This window comes from Lutra lutra, chromosome 8 (genome assembly GCF_902655055.1).
Source record: "Lutra lutra chromosome 8, mLutLut1.2, whole genome shotgun sequence".
Lineage (NCBI taxonomy): Eukaryota > Metazoa > Chordata > Mammalia > Carnivora > Mustelidae > Lutra > Lutra lutra.
In genome coordinates, this window is record NC_062285.1 from 4,657,248 (window position 1) to 4,672,038 (window position 14,791).

Below are 14,791 nucleotides of genomic sequence, written 5' to 3' on the forward strand. Positions count from 1 at the left end.
AGTAAGGAGCCCAGAGCAGCGGCCCTGATTTCCCAGGCCTGAGGCCAATGCCATTCCAGGCACTTGACATACAACTTGTCCTTTTCTTTACTCCTTGTGACTGACAGCGTCTTAAGGTTTGCTCAAGTGTGTCCAAAGGCAGAGACAAGGCTCTTCTAATCAGGCAGGAAACCCCAGTGCCACCAGCCCCCAGACCGGCTTCTGGGCCTTCCGGCAGCCGACAGTGTGGTGGCGGGTTGATCAGGACACCTGGGTGGCAGGTGGAGGAGAATCCAGTGACTGACATGGAGTCACTGGTGCACCAAGCCCAAGGCCAGAGTCCCAGACAAAGTCAGGAGAAAGGGTCCTGAGGCAGGTCCTGGTAGGCAGGGGAGCCCGGGAGGGATCAGACGGCGCCCGCCTGGCTCCCCCACCATGCTTTGCTACGGATCCGGGGCCCTGCAGACTCCAACTCAGGGTGCAGGGAGCAGCCAGCCAGACCCAGTCTGGCCTTCCTTGGGTCCCTCTTCCGCCTCAGATCACCAGTCTCCCCATGTGCTTGCTAGAGTCAGAGGGAGCTCCCTGAAAGCAGTAGAAGGGCCTCATCTTGGGCTGTCCTGAGCCTGCCTGCTGCCAGCCTTGGGTTGGAAGGCCCAGACACCATCACCGCGTGCGGTCGCCAAGCTGGGGAGACTGAGTCACACACCTGGAGCCCTCGATTCTGCAGGGACTCCCACATGGCAGCCTCCTTCAGCCAAGAAATGTGGAGCCGGGTGACGCTTAGGACAGAGGACGTGACATGGGTGCCCCAAGACCCGTGCTCTGCTTCAGATGACAGGGCCGCGGCAGTGGATGTGGCAGTGGCTGCCAGGAGCCTGCAACCGTGTGTTTGTCCCAGCTGTAATTCATGTGCACCCCCAGGTGCCTCAGTGCCATGGCTCGGGCTTGTTAACTTTATTTTCATAATGTAAGCAAACTGCTCTCTCTTACAGCCTCCCGGGGAAACGGCTGGAGAGGCTGGCTGCAGGGGTCAGGGCTGGAACGACCTGACCTAAACTCTCGGGCTAGGTATTCTGGAAATTCGCTTCAGGGAGCATGGCGGACGTGCAGCAGACCCCTTGGAGAGACTGACGGTGACCCTCAGCAGCTGCGCGTCGCCCCAAAGGGACTGTAACGGGGACACACGTGCTGGACGTGTCAAGATGCCGCGGACGGATGTAACAAATGGGGACTTCAAATATTCACCGCCAATCGAAGTCACGATCCCGGACGAGCTCAGAGTGGCAGGCACAGGTCTGTCATCGAGCCTGGTGGCCGCAGGCCGCGCGGGAACCGGATGCTGCTGTAAGATTATCCAGGACGAGGAGCGCAGCTGATCGGGCTGAACTGATGGGACAAATGCGGCCGAACCGTAACCACCTGCCTCCGCGGACCTCGGCACGGGTTTTATTTTTAAATGGTTTCCCTGCCCAAGTACATGGGGGCCATGGAAATGGCAGGGAGCTGCTGCCATGAACCTCCCTTAAGGCACGTTCCCTGGCAACCCGCTGCACCAGCGTGGGAAAGGAAAGCCTGGGACGACTCCAGTCGGGAGCTCCCTTCCTGCACATGAGCGACCTTGACGCCTCAGACTGGCTTCCAGGCTGGCCGTGTCCCGCACTCCTGCCCCCCGGCCCCCACCTCCTGCACCCCCAGAGCAGAGCTTGCTGTGTTCAGAAATGTTCCTCCATCAGCTAAGTGCAGGCCAAGGGTAGGCTCCTGTCATCTGGCCATCCTGAGCCCCAGGGGGAGCAGTCCCCTCCCTGCAGTTGGCCCCCATGTCCTGTCCCTCCCACATTCTGCTAGTTCTTGCATTTTACCAAGAGGCCACCTCAGTGTCAGGCTAGGTGGCATCCACCTCCCAGCACTTGTCCCCATGTTTCACCTGGGAGGACCCGGGGGACCTCCCAGACTCCACCGTGCCCCTTCCCACGACAACCCCAGCCTGGGAAGGACAGCCACTGCCTGGAATGATAGGAGAGAGCGGTCCTTGTCCTGCTCCAGGCTCACCAGAAAGGGTGCTCAGGACTGGGGTGGTCCACCAGCTGCTGGCCGCCGAGCTTGTGTGCATGCTGGAGGCCAGCAGGAGGACGAGAGGCAGACAGGGCAGCCCTGGAGGGCACACCTGGCCACAGCACGCTGCCGGTGCCTGTCTGCACTCCTCTTTATGCCTGAAGCTTCCAGAAGTGACTGGCCCAAGGCCCTGGCTCCGGAGCCCAATCACGTCAGCCACAGGTCTGTCTGTCCTGGGAGCCCCTGCCAGACGTCCATCCGTCCTGACATCACTGCAGGGCACCTTAGTTCTCTGGCGCTCCTGGACTGGGCAGACACAAGTGTTCCCGGCTTCCCGCAGCTCTGCCTGCCGGGGCCTGGGCAGAAGGAGAGTCACAGGTCATGAGACCAAAAGCCACTCTGGGGTTTTTCTTGACGAGCAAAAACAAAAGTTCTGAGGCCTCCAGGGAGTTTTCAAAACCTCTGCCCAAACGAATCAGAAGATTTGGAAGCTGTGTCTTTAGGGTCCCCTCCGTGCCGTGACCACATTTTGGCCTCCAGCTCGAGCCCTGAGCCCCCGCTTCTCCCTGGGCAGCTTTGCAGGTGACATCTTCTCCCCCTTTCCCTGTTCCTACTGTTCCTACTCTGTGTCCCCCACACTCCCACCCACCCACACTCGTGCCTGTATCCTCGGGGACCACAGTCAGACCCACCCCTCAGTGCCCTGGGTCCTGTCCTCCAGGTTCTGGGGGGCGGGGATGCTTGGTCCCCCCTGTGTTTCCAAAGGGTCACTGCCCAGAGAGCCACCATCACGACTCGGTGTCTTTTGCACGCTTCTCTGCTGGATGTGTTTCCACCTCCTGGTTCTGTATTTATTCTAAAAGACCCCTTTATGTCCGATTATTAAGTAGAAAACCAGCTTTCCTTCCTACAAATGGGAGGAAACAGTAACAATCAATGTTCTGAAAACAAAATCATATTAACAAGTCTTGCCTAGATACCAAAGGGAGGTCTGCTCTCACCTTTGCTGTGTTTGTCATTCTGCGTCCTAAATTCAGCTCAGGGACCAAACTGCAGCCATCAGTGCCTTCAGCGATCTTTGGGGTGCTTTCAGAACGACCATTTGAATTATTTATTTTTCTGTTTCTTCCTTCCCCCTCTGCCCCCCAGTTTCCTTCCCAGCGGTTTGTTGTAACTCCCTGTGAGCATCACAGCATCCACACAAACACAATCCTCTGGCCTAAAAATGCCTGAAAACTTTCTTCCCCCTCTTTTGCCAGTGCACAGAACAAGGGGCCAGCACTGTTCGGGGAGAGACAACGGGCTCCGTTTCCACCATTTCTCCCCACTGGCCCCGGGGGACACCACGGTGGTTCCTGCCAGGAAATCCCCTTCTGCCTCATGGAAAACCCAGAGAGCAGCGGAGCAGCCCTGTGGACGCTCAGGCTCCGCCCAAAGCTGCAGAAGTAAATCACCATGGCGGGCCTGGGTCCCAAGCCCAGGGGCTCTGACCAGCCCCTGCAGGGACGCCCGGGCCTGAGGGAAGCCACGCGAGTGCCCTGCCTTGTGAAGCTGCCCCTGCACGGGGTGTCAGTGGGTCCAAAGTAATCTCCGCGCTAACAACCACAGCAGCTCTGCGGAGAAAGAGGCATTGCGCTACCCCCTGATTTTCAAACAGAAAAACCAGGGCCGAGAGACTGTGCCCAAGATCTAACGCAAGGTCAGTGCCAAGGTCCACGTCACTCCCTTCCCCACCCCTGCCCACCCCACACAGGGTTGTCGGCAAAGCTCACGGGAGGTACTGCCTGTTTCTTCTAGAACTCAGAAGCTGAGCTCTCTAGGGCCATCAGAGAAGGTGGCATGGGAAGAAGGACAGAGCACGGGGAGGTGAAGGAAGTCTGGTCTGCTACAGGTGGGCCTCCTCTGCCTTGAGGCTCCCACCTCGCCCCACCCCAGCACACACACATCCCTCCCAGGCGCCGTGTCCTGGCGGTGGGTGGCACACACCGTCTTGCCTTCTCTGCTCCCAAGGACCACGGCTCCAGTGCTCGTCTTTGCCGTAGCCCCAGAGGGCAACCGAGTCTCCGTTACAGAGCTGGGTGCTCCAGTCCCACCCCGCCCCAGCCTGGTCTGGGAAGACTGCATGGGGAGAGCAGGGCACAGTCCCATGGACCGCTGGCTTGAGTGGCCATCCGCGGCCCCAGTCCTTCTTGAGACCGGGGAGCCCTACCCCACGTTCACTGTGTCTGCGGAAAGCAGCAGGGGGAGCTGGGTTCCAGATGGACCCCTCTGGGGACCCACATCCCCACCCTTCTCCCAGGTCCTCCCTGCCGGCTGCCCCCAGGCCCCGGGGAGCCCTGTGCACCCTCCAGCCAAACCTTTGTCTACCCAGGAGCCCTCATTCCTAAGTTGTGTTTTTAGCACACAAACAGTAATTGCTGGCCAGTGCTTCTTTTGTTTCCCCAGGTGGTGGGGATCCGGGGTGTGGGGAGCCCACCGGAGCCCATGTAGCCACAGAACTGGGGCCACCCTCTGCACTGAAGGTGCCCCAGGAGCCTTCTTTGCTCCTCTGTGAGGCTGACAGCTTTGACCCCCCACATGTGATCCCTGAGGACCGCGGAGGCAAATCACCACTAAGTGAGCGGCCCGGGACCCCAGGGCTAACCCCAGTCTCTGCCCCATTTCACACGGCCGGTTGTTAAGTTTCTGGAGGCCGGGAAGGACACCGACCTGCGGTGCATCTCATTATCTCCAGTAAAACGAGGATCTTGAGACCCGTCTTGGGCAGTTAGGGAACCACGGAACAGCAGAAAAGGGAGGAGTATCCAGTGTCCCCACAGCCAAGCCTGTGGGAAGATGAACGAATCTCCTCCCCACCTCCAGAGCAACCGCAGAGCCTGGGGGAGCCCCCTGGGGAGCACCGTCCTGCTGAGTCAAACCCCTTCCACCCCGCCCAGCCCCACTCCCAGCCCTGATTTTAGCCCTGGGGCCACTTGGGGCAGGTCTGAGTCCCTGGGGTGGGAGGTTGCTCCTCAGGGATTCAGCAGCCCCTGCTCAGGTCCAACAGCCCCCTGCACCCCCGCAGACACATCCGCGCGGGGGGGGGGGGGGGTCTTCTAGATCATTCTCTGAAAGGGTCCCAGCATGTCTCCACCCCTTTAGAAGGCGGTGCCCAGAGGTGGAAAGGAGGGCCATCGGCAGGCTCCTCCTTCCTACAGAATTGAGTCCAGTGCTCGGAGACCAGCAATGAGCAAGACAGAGTCCAGCTGTCCTGAAGCTTGTGCTCTGGCTGAGGGGTGGGGGATGGGCGCAGTATCAGACGGGGGTGCTCTTCAGCTTGACCGGGCGGCCAGGTGGCCTCTCCGAGAGGCTGACGTTTATGCCGAGACCCCAGTGACAAAAAGAGCAGCTGAAGCCAGGTCTCTAGACAGCAGCAGACGCTTTCTTCGCAGCCTGTCCCTGATGCCCCCCCATGCCCGCCGTCTCTGCCCCATCCCCCTGTTGCCACCCGGGCTTCTTTCTCAGGGCAACAGAGGGTGGGACCCGCCCAAGGTGATGGCGTTGGGAAGGAGCTTCATCCTTAGAAAATTCCAGAATTCCAATGACAAGGAGAAGAGAGGATTACAGGGCTGCTCAGGCAGCCCATCCCTCTCCCCTCAGGCAAACCATCTGGGCAACTGAGTGTCTCCAAGCAGAAAGACAGGCAGACAAGGTGCCCGAAGAGGGGAGTCTGGCAGCCAGCCCCAGCCAGCCCAGAACTCTGCCCTGAGCCCTGAGTGCCCACCAGCCGGTGGTCTGCAGGGCCCCCCAGGGGCCAGCAGCAAGGCCCAGTGGAGATGTCCTGTCTGGCAGCCTCTCTCCCTGTGGCAGGGTCAGTCCCAAGACCCATGGGGTGACAGGTCCCCCAGCGGGCACTCCTGCCTGTGTCCCTGTCCCTGATGGAGAGTGCTGTCAAGATGGGCACTTTCTTGATCACCAACACCTACCGCTGTGCCTGGAATAATTGTGCCTTACACAGGTTTGTTGAAAGGAGAGCCAAGAGGAGGGAGAGAGAGGAGGAAGGAATCACGGAGCCTCTTCCACACCTGCCCCCACAAGAGTGCCCCAGGAGTGCCCCAGTTCCCTGTGCACACCTCCTTCTCCTCCCTACCCCGCCTCCTCCCCTCTCCCCCGTTCCTGGAGCAGATGCCTGAAGTAGCCCAGAAGTCCCCTTCCCCACAACTGAATGTGTTGGGGTCGGGGTAAGGCCCTTTCCTGGAGGGAGGTGGGTGGACAGAAAGGCTTAGGAACACTTCTATGTTTTGGCCCCCACAGTCCTGGCCAGAGGGGGTCCCGAGCTTTTCTTCCCTCTGTTTCTGGAGGCTGGGCAGGTCCCCCGGGGAGTTTGATGAGCGGTGCACTCTGTCCTGTTCCGACCAGAGCCTGAGGCTCTCGGGCTCCCTGTGGCTTCAGGATTCTGAGAACTGAATGTGTTTTTGCCAATTGGCACAGCAAGAGGCTCACCGGTCCAAGGGTAGCCGGTCCTCTGACAGCAGCAAGAGCAGGGGTAGCTCCCGAGCCTCGCGGCCCAGGCATGGTCCTGCCCTGGTGTGGCTGAGCCCCTCCCCACCGGCCCCAGGCTCAGGGGGACACAGAGTCAGCCCCACCCAGAGCCCTGCCCTCGCTTTGTGGTTCACCAGCCAAAGGGGCTCCCCCAGCCCAGCTGTCTGCCCCCTTCCCTTCCCTTATCAGCTCAGGCTCAGTGCGTCACATTAGCCTCCTTGGGGACCCGGGTCCCCGCTCTGGTTCATCCCGCATGCCGCTGAGAAATAACCTTCCAGGAGCACCGGTGTGCCCACACACCTCCTCTGATTAAAAACCTTCAGCGAGCCTCCAGTCGATCTTCTGGAAAAAAACCAACACACTAACAATGCACAGATTACGCTGCTTCTCTAACGCAAGCTACTCTGGCCCCCACTGCTAGCTCTCTCTCCATATGACTCACTTGGGCCTCACAGCAACATTGACAGAGACATTATTTCCTTCCCATTTTACAAGGAAACTGAGGCAGAGGGTGTAATAGACTAGTCCCAGGTCACGGAGCTGGGAAAGGCCTCCACTAGTACTTGAAAGGATTTCCAAACTCCATCCGTCATGGGGCCATCCGTCATGGGGCTCCAGGCTCTCCCCTGGCTCCCGGGCTTTGGGATGCCCCGAAAAGGCATGGCATGTCCCCACCGCCATCCTTTTAGTCTCAAGGTTCCTCTGCCAAGAACGTTCTCCCACCTGCTGAGAGCTCCCCACCCCCAGCCCCAGCCCGGGGCACCCTTCACCCTGCACACCCAGGACACTGGAATCCATCGAAGAGACACCTGCCACCCGCTGTCCTTGCATGTGTTCGTTCATGCCCACATCTCCTCTCCCTTAGAGGGCAGAGGCCGGTGTGACATCCCTTCTGTGTCCTCACAGACCCGTACATAATAAGGTGGGTGGTCCAGGAAGACACTGCAGAATGAGTGAATGGATGGACAGATGTAACCACCGCTGTCACGACCACATGCTCTGGGTGCAGGGAAGCACGGCTCCTCCAGGAGACTGGTGAAGTTGCTGGCACCCAGCGTCTCGGGGTGGCAGGGTGGGTATCGGGGCAGCAGGTCACCAAACACAGCGCCATCTGTTCCCAAACAGAGTGACTCAGACTTGACTTGTGCAACCAGCAGCCTCCCACCATGGAGACCTGTAGAGATGAGTGCCTCCTCCCCCGGATTCCCCCCCCACAGGCCGTGCCCATCTGCCCAGTGGGGCGAGGGACGAGTTAGGGGTGTGGGCACCTGGTAGAGTCATGGTTTCCAGGGACAGGCTGGAGCAGCACTTTTTACTCGTGGCTTCTCCATCTTGGCCACGCAGGCACTTGGGAACATAGAACAGATGCTCAAACCTGGGCCCCTGGCCCAGCTGGAGGGGCAGATCATCAGTCTCCCCAGGCCAACTGAGGGTCAGAACACTGGAGTGCTCCAGACCTTCTGGGGGTCAGAATATCGGGGGATCCACGCATGGCCTTTTTCAGCAGCTCTCGGGTACCTCAGTTGTTTGCTGAAGGGACGTGTCGCTGCTTTCACCAAAAGGCAGGTGCAGGGGCGCCTGGGGGGCTCCATCGGTGAAGTGTCTGCCTTCAGCTCGGCTCATGATTTCAGGCTCCTTGCTAGCAGGGAGCCTGCTTCTCCCTCTCCCTCTGTCCGCCGCTCTCCCTCCTTGTGCTCACTCTCTCTGTGTGTCAAATAAATTAATTAAATTTTTTAAAAAACAAGCAAACAGAAACAGAAGACAGCAGGCATAGGCTGGACCCGGGGAGGTGAGAGGCACAGTGGGGCCAGTGCCTTGGGCGTGAGGCCATCTGCAGCAGGAGACGAGAGCCCGAGGATGGTAAACAGTGTAGATCAGCAAGAAGGAGCTTGCAGAACAGGGTGCCTGGGTGCTTTCCCACATGGAGGAAAACCAGGGGCAAGGGCGGGGGGGAGCAGGGGCGCTCCTGTGTGGGTGGGCGGTGGCTGGGAGAGGCGGGCTGTGCTCCCTCTAGAGGGTAACTGAGCAGTTCAGCAAGACAGGGGCTTGGCAGCCACACTGTGGACCCTAAAACTCAAAACCTGGACTAGTTTATGAGAAAATGGGACAAGGTGTCTTATCTAGATGTTTTCCTGCGACTCTGGGCCCTGCAGGCCCTGTATCTGGGTGGCAGAGGGGACGGTGCCCTGTGAAGAGTGCTGGTACAATGGCCTGACATCTCATTTCTGTGTGTCCTGTGACCTACGCCACCCGGACCCTCCCTGTTTCCACACCAGGAAAGAGTGAGCTTATGATGGTTCATTCTTACTGTCAGCTTGGCTGGACCATGGGACCCCCAGAGGCTGGGTGTGTGTCTGTGTGGGGAGGAGGTGGCCTTCTCCAGGGTAGGGGCACCAACAGTCCATCCAGGGCCCACAGAGAACAGAATGGCGGAGGAAGGGTGAGGTCACTCCCGTTCTGAGCCAGGACGGGGGCCCGCCTGGATCTTGGGCTTTCAGACTCCGGCTGAATGATACCGTGGATCAGGGGACCGCTCGGCCGCCATAATCACATGAGCCAATTCCTGTAACAAATTTCCTCTTACATCCCTCCTCTACACGTCCATTCACCACTGCGTCCCCAGAGCACCCTGGCCGATGCAGGACTTTTAGAAATGTATATCCTGGACGTGGGGGACCGACAGCAGGGAGGTGCCTCTTGCTCAGTCACTCCGGGTCTTTTCTCGTGCTGTTGAGCAGACAATGCAGAGGCCCCATCCAAGCCAGCGGGCGCGGGGAGGCCTCTCTCGGGGGTAGAGGTGAGGCCTCGTGGGGGAAGGAGCCCGCTGGGGCACACGGCACCCAGGGCAGGCGCGGGGAGGGTTCGCAACTGACCAACCACACTCCTGGGGTCCGCACATCCTGGGTTCAAGGGCAGGTCCCAGTGCGAGTGTGGGCTAGTTTGCATTATTATTTGGGGATCTGAGGAAGAAGGGCCTGATTCACAAGAAGCTGTAACACAAGATGCACCTCGATGAGGGGAGAGTCAAGCCTTCACTCTGGTGGGTCTGTGTAGGAGTCGCCATGGGCCGGGCCTGTTCTGGAAGGCTTCCTGGAGGAGCAGACATCTGCTACGGTTCCTGAAAAGAAAGGCCTGTTGGGAATGGATGTAAATTGGGATTTTCAAAAATCCGGGGCTATTCAATGAGAAAATGTATTATTCAGTATATGGAATTTGAAATCGCTGTTTTGACCAGGAGTGGAGTAATTCATCTAAAACCCACGTCCTGGTTAATGTCTTGAAGGGACTGGGAAGGATTTTGCTTCAGCTCAGACTAGTTTTGCTTTCCCCGAACTCTTTCCTCACAGTAGACTTTTCAGTTGGGTTCTGCTCCGCTAAGTGTCCGGTCCGTGGCTGAAAACTATTTCAGATGCTGAGCCTTTACCAAATACCGCCAGACCGAACACCGAAGTGTCTGTCTGACCGGGTCCGTGTCTGTGAACCAAAGCAGTGGCCTCTACTGAAAACCTGTGAGAAGACAGACCTCCTGGTCCCCGGTCCGTAGACTCCTGCCGCCGGAGGCCCACACAGCTACTCCGTCTTGAAGAGACGCTATTCTCCTCCCCAAGAGTCATGGGCCCAACGGACGAAAATGAACACAGGAGCAAACCAAGAACAGAACATAGAGAACGTCCATCTTCGTCAGGTGCTGGGGCGAGGTTCAGGTGAACCTGGTAATGGACCAAAGGTAATGGACCAAACCACAACAACTCCAGGAAGCTCAAACCCTCAACCGGGCAAGGAAAACGCCACAGAAATACTCCAGAGTCTTAAACCATCGCATCCAATATGAATCCCTGTAATCCTCATAAAGTGTTTTTACAAACAAAATTTTTTTTAATTGGGAAATACCAGCAAATAGGCCAGGGGCAGATCCAGTCTTGGCAAACTGACGTCCAGGGAACTGACTCTCCCTGAAGTCACCCCAGGCTGTGTTGGCTCTGGGGACACTTCTCGAACTCCTTCCCGTCCTCCCCAGTGCTCTAGATTGGGGCCAGCGGCTTCCCAAACTTGGATTCCACCCTCGAAGGTCCTCCAGGAGATGGGAAGTCGCTGCTGAGTCTGTTTCTGCGCATCTCCTAGAGGCCCGGGTGTAGCGAGAAGGTCGTCAGCCTCGTGCGTGACCTGCCAGAAGATGCTCCTGTGGGTCCCGACCAGCCTCTCCAGCAGAGCCCCCCCATGCCCAAGGAGTCCTTCCTCCTTGCGGCGGGGCTGCCAGGGTCTCAGGACGGAAGAAGCTCTGGGGGGGAGAGGGGGAAGGAGGCACTGCTGGAGGGGGGCCATCTCTGAATCCTTGAGGTCCACACACATCTGTCCCTCAGTGGAGACCTGAAGTGAGTCACTTCCTTTCCAGACCCTCAGATTCCCCGTTCGCCCTCGGGGGGGCAAGAGACAGAGAGACGCTCCTGCTGCTCTGTTCCTGCCTTCTGGCCCCACACCCCTCGTCCCAGGAACACCTCGTGAGGGAGCGACTCAGGCGCCCCACCTCCTAGCCCCCAGGGGCCGCCAAGGGCGTCACATCTCTCCTTCCCTCCACCAGTTCCAGTCTTTCGAGTGCCACATGCATAATGTTGAGCAGGGCTCTTTGTAGACGTCTGAAAACACAAAGGACAGACGAGCTAGTCACGCCAAAGCAGGCAGCGAGCTCAGAAGGCGTGGGGGACGACCCCCGGGGCCCTCGCCTCCCTGTCCCAAGCAAACAGCAGTCCTGAACACGCGCCCGCTGTTGACTGTGGGAGTTTTCTCTTCCCATGCATGAGCCCCATGTTTGCGGGGGGTTATCTTTTTTTTTAAAAAAAGAAAATCGATTTTACACTCCACCTCCTCCAGCAGCAGTTCTCAGACATTTGGGGCCGGGGGACAGTGAAATACCCACATTCACTGGGGGCACTTTGTAAGGACTCTTCATTTTTCAGAGTAAGAACATGAAAAAAAAAAAAAAAACTCACAGAACCGTCACCAGCCATCATAGTGGCTTCATGGAAGGAAACACATTTAACACAGAAAATACAGAATGAGCATATTCTCAGAATTTTAAACATAGCATACACTTAAGCTAGTTGGGAAGGTCTTTACTTTTTCCTGTTTCCACCCAGAGCCTGGAAACCTTCACCTTGGGCCAGCTTGGCATTTAGGACTCACTAATTTAGAAACTCAGACCTCTGTGACCTATGTCCGTAAGGGGACAGGGACTTTCTGGAGGGAACCACCCCTGTCCTGGACCGGGGAGTATTTCTGCCACTCCTTTCCTCACTACACCAGGCCTGGTGGCTGCCTTTGCCCCTTCTTATTGTCACGTCCGAACCTCCCCCAGATCCCACACCTCTGTCATGTTGCTCCCCAGTCCGTCCCCTGTCTCCCTCAGAACCTTAGGGGAGCTGAGGTTTCCTGCCTCAGAGCCTCCCCAGCCCACCAGCTCTCCCAGTCCTCAACCCTGTTTGGACACAGGGTTATCCTGTGTCTGACACCTGCTGGGCTTCAGGATGGGGGGGTCTGGCCGTACCTGGGGACTTGATCTGAGGACAGGGCTGGGAAAGAGATAGAAGCATGTGAGGGTCACAGGAGACTGAAATGACCCACGATGATGCCCAATGGGAGAAAAGAAAACAGAAAGATGTCATCCGAGCCGCAGCACCGCCCCACCACTACCCCTGATCTGTCCCTGTCCCCGCTGCACTGGGGTGCACTGGGCAGGCTCTGCCACTCACCCCGCCCTCGCTGGAATGAGGGGCAGGCAGAAAGGGCGGGAGCCGGTGTTTTGCAATATCCCCGCCCCCCCAGGGAAGCTGGCTCTGTCTCCCCACCCTGGGCTGAGAACCACTGACTTGGCACAGCTAGGTTAAGGCAAAGTAAGTCATCGCCAAAAGTAAAGGAAAAGCTCATTTCACGAAGGAGGAAGCAAAGCCCGCCATCGCACGGCACCCAGGACGCACAACAGGTTGCAGACGATGCGGGGAAACCCTGTGTGCTTTCCGAATCCCGAGGCCTAGGGCTCGTCTGCCTCCCCTACAACCCCAGGACTTCAACCCAATGCCACCGTGGGCCTCGGTTTCCTCCTGGGCAGATCGCCCTTGGGTTGAGCCACCCCTGAGAACCAGGACGAGGAAGGGAGCCTCTCAAACTGTGACCAGCAGCCTCCAAGGGGCCTGATTCTGGGGAGCCGCACTGCAGGGCCACAAACCCCGTTCGAGCGCAGTTGGGGCAGCAGAGGACGACGACGTGCAAAGGATGCTAACGTTATTGTCTGTGGCGTAGACAGTGTCCCAGTCCCAGGCTCCAGCTCCAGCCTCCAGTCTGGACCCGGAAGCTCAAGCAGAACCTTAAGGCAAAGAAACGTGCCTCTCGTGTCCCCTCCCAGTCCGACACACCCCTCCCGCACCTGTTCTCCTCCCCGGGCATCTGGGAGACGCTGGGGGAGCACCGTCAGGCCCGCCCAGGCTGGTTCTCCCCCATGGCCCAGGGAAGGGGGCAGAGGCGCAGAAGAAACCCAGATACCACCGTCCGGAGGCTTCGATTTTCTACCTTCCCACAAAGCACTCAAGCACCGGCACACACCGCCCTCAGAGCTCACACTCCTTTTATTTCAACCGCCATTGCCTTGGGTGCGGCGGGGGCTCCCCGCTTCTCTACAGGAGCCGCTCTAAGGTCTCGCCGGGCACAGAGCACAGACTCCAGACCCAAGAGAGAGTAGGTAATTCCCCTCCACCACCCAGACGGCCCCCTGACGTCCCGGCCGCAGAAGCGGAGGCCCCGAGAAGGCAGGAGGAGCAGGAGACGGGCCGGGGCGGGGCCTCACTTCTGGGAGAGGATGCGCAGGAACTCCTCGTAATCCACCTGCCCGTCCTTGTTCACGTCCGCCTCCTGCATCATGCCGTCCAGCTCCTCCTGGGAAAGCGTCTGGCCCAGCTTGGCCATGGCCTGCTTGAGCTCGTCCACACTGATGCGGCCGTTGCCGTCCAGGTCGAAGGCACGGAAGACCTCCCGTATGTCCTGCTCGCTGCCCCAGGATTTCATCCTCTTGGCCATCTCTGCCAGGAACTCCTGGAAGCTGATGACGCCGTCACCATCCGTGTCCACGTGGGCGATGAGCTCCTTCAGCTCCTCTTCTGACAGATTCTTACCCAGGGCCCGCATCACTGCACCCAGCTCCCGGGTGTCGATGGTGCCGTCCCATTCTTGTCAAATCTGGAGGAAAGCTGCTTGAATTCAGCCACCTGCTCCGCAGACAACTCCTCGGCCATGTCAGTCACACCTGTCACGGAGCTGCCGACCTGGCTGCTGACTGGCTCAAAGGGCTCACGTCCGAGCTGGGGACCAGGGACCAGGACAGGTAGGCCAGTCTGTGTGAGGGCAGAGCTCCCGTGGCAGCCTTTCAGTGGGATGGGAGCCCCCTCCTTTTCTGCAATTGGAGCAAGGGAGGGGTAATGCTCTCCACCCTCCCCATGTCCTTGGGCGAAATCCTCCTCCCAGGGAGGGACAGACCAGTGACAGACCAGAAATGCAGGAACTAGAGTGGCAGGGCCCGCCCTGGAGACACTGGAGCGACCTTGCGTGGGGGCCATCAGTGGCCTGCCAGCCTCCCTGGGCCCTGAGAGCCGAGGTGCCCCCTTGGAAGCTTCTCACAGAGACCATGGCTGGGAAGGGAAAGAGAGCCTCCCTTGGTGGCCACAGCAGGTCTTGGAGTAGAGGGGGACTGTCTGGTGTTCCTTTCTGTGCTCCTCTTGGGCTGCTGCCAGGCTCTCATCCCACAGGGCAGGCCAGTAGAGGCGGATACAGGAGAATTGCTTGGAATTCTACCAGGGTGGACCCATGGGCATCCTTAAAATTTCCAGCCCAGGAGTGGCCTCCAGATCTATAGATGGAAGATGTGACCCACTGCTGCTGGCATCTCCGAGCAAGCGAGGGGCCTGGGCGCACGCAGAACCCAGCATCTGGTGGTGCTGTGTACGACACCAAAGTTCCATGTGTGATTTCGGAGGAAGGAGCTTCTTGTCCCCCCAGAATACCTCTCCTCGGGCTCCGTGATTCCTCTGATCCCGCTCCATCGCTAGGGTCAAGCTTCTCGTGAGGACACGGGGGAGGAGTGTGGGGCCCTGCCCGAGAGCTGTGGGGGTGCTGGGGAGCATGTGGCCCCCAGTCTTCTGCAATCTCTGGAAGGAAGCCATCTCTGCCCACTGCTCTGAGAAGCAGAGTGTAGACC

The 14,791-nt window shown here is 58.7% G+C and overlaps 1 long non-coding RNA gene and 1 pseudogene across 1 annotated transcript; both read right to left on the reverse strand.

Moving 5' to 3' along the window:
* Window positions 1–921: 921 nt before the first annotated feature.
* On the reverse strand, window positions 922–3,298 carry LOC125107789 (uncharacterized). The gene is made up of 2 exons (XR_007129655.1): window positions 2,315–3,298; window positions 922–1,365 (listed from the first exon to the last, which is right to left on the reverse strand). It is a non-coding gene; the product is annotated as an uncharacterized LOC125107789 (long non-coding RNA).
* Window positions 3,299–13,120: 9,822 nt separating this feature from the next.
* LOC125107788 (calmodulin-like) lies at window positions 13,121–13,987 on the reverse strand (annotated as a pseudogene).
* Window positions 13,988–14,791: the final 804 nt, after the last annotated feature.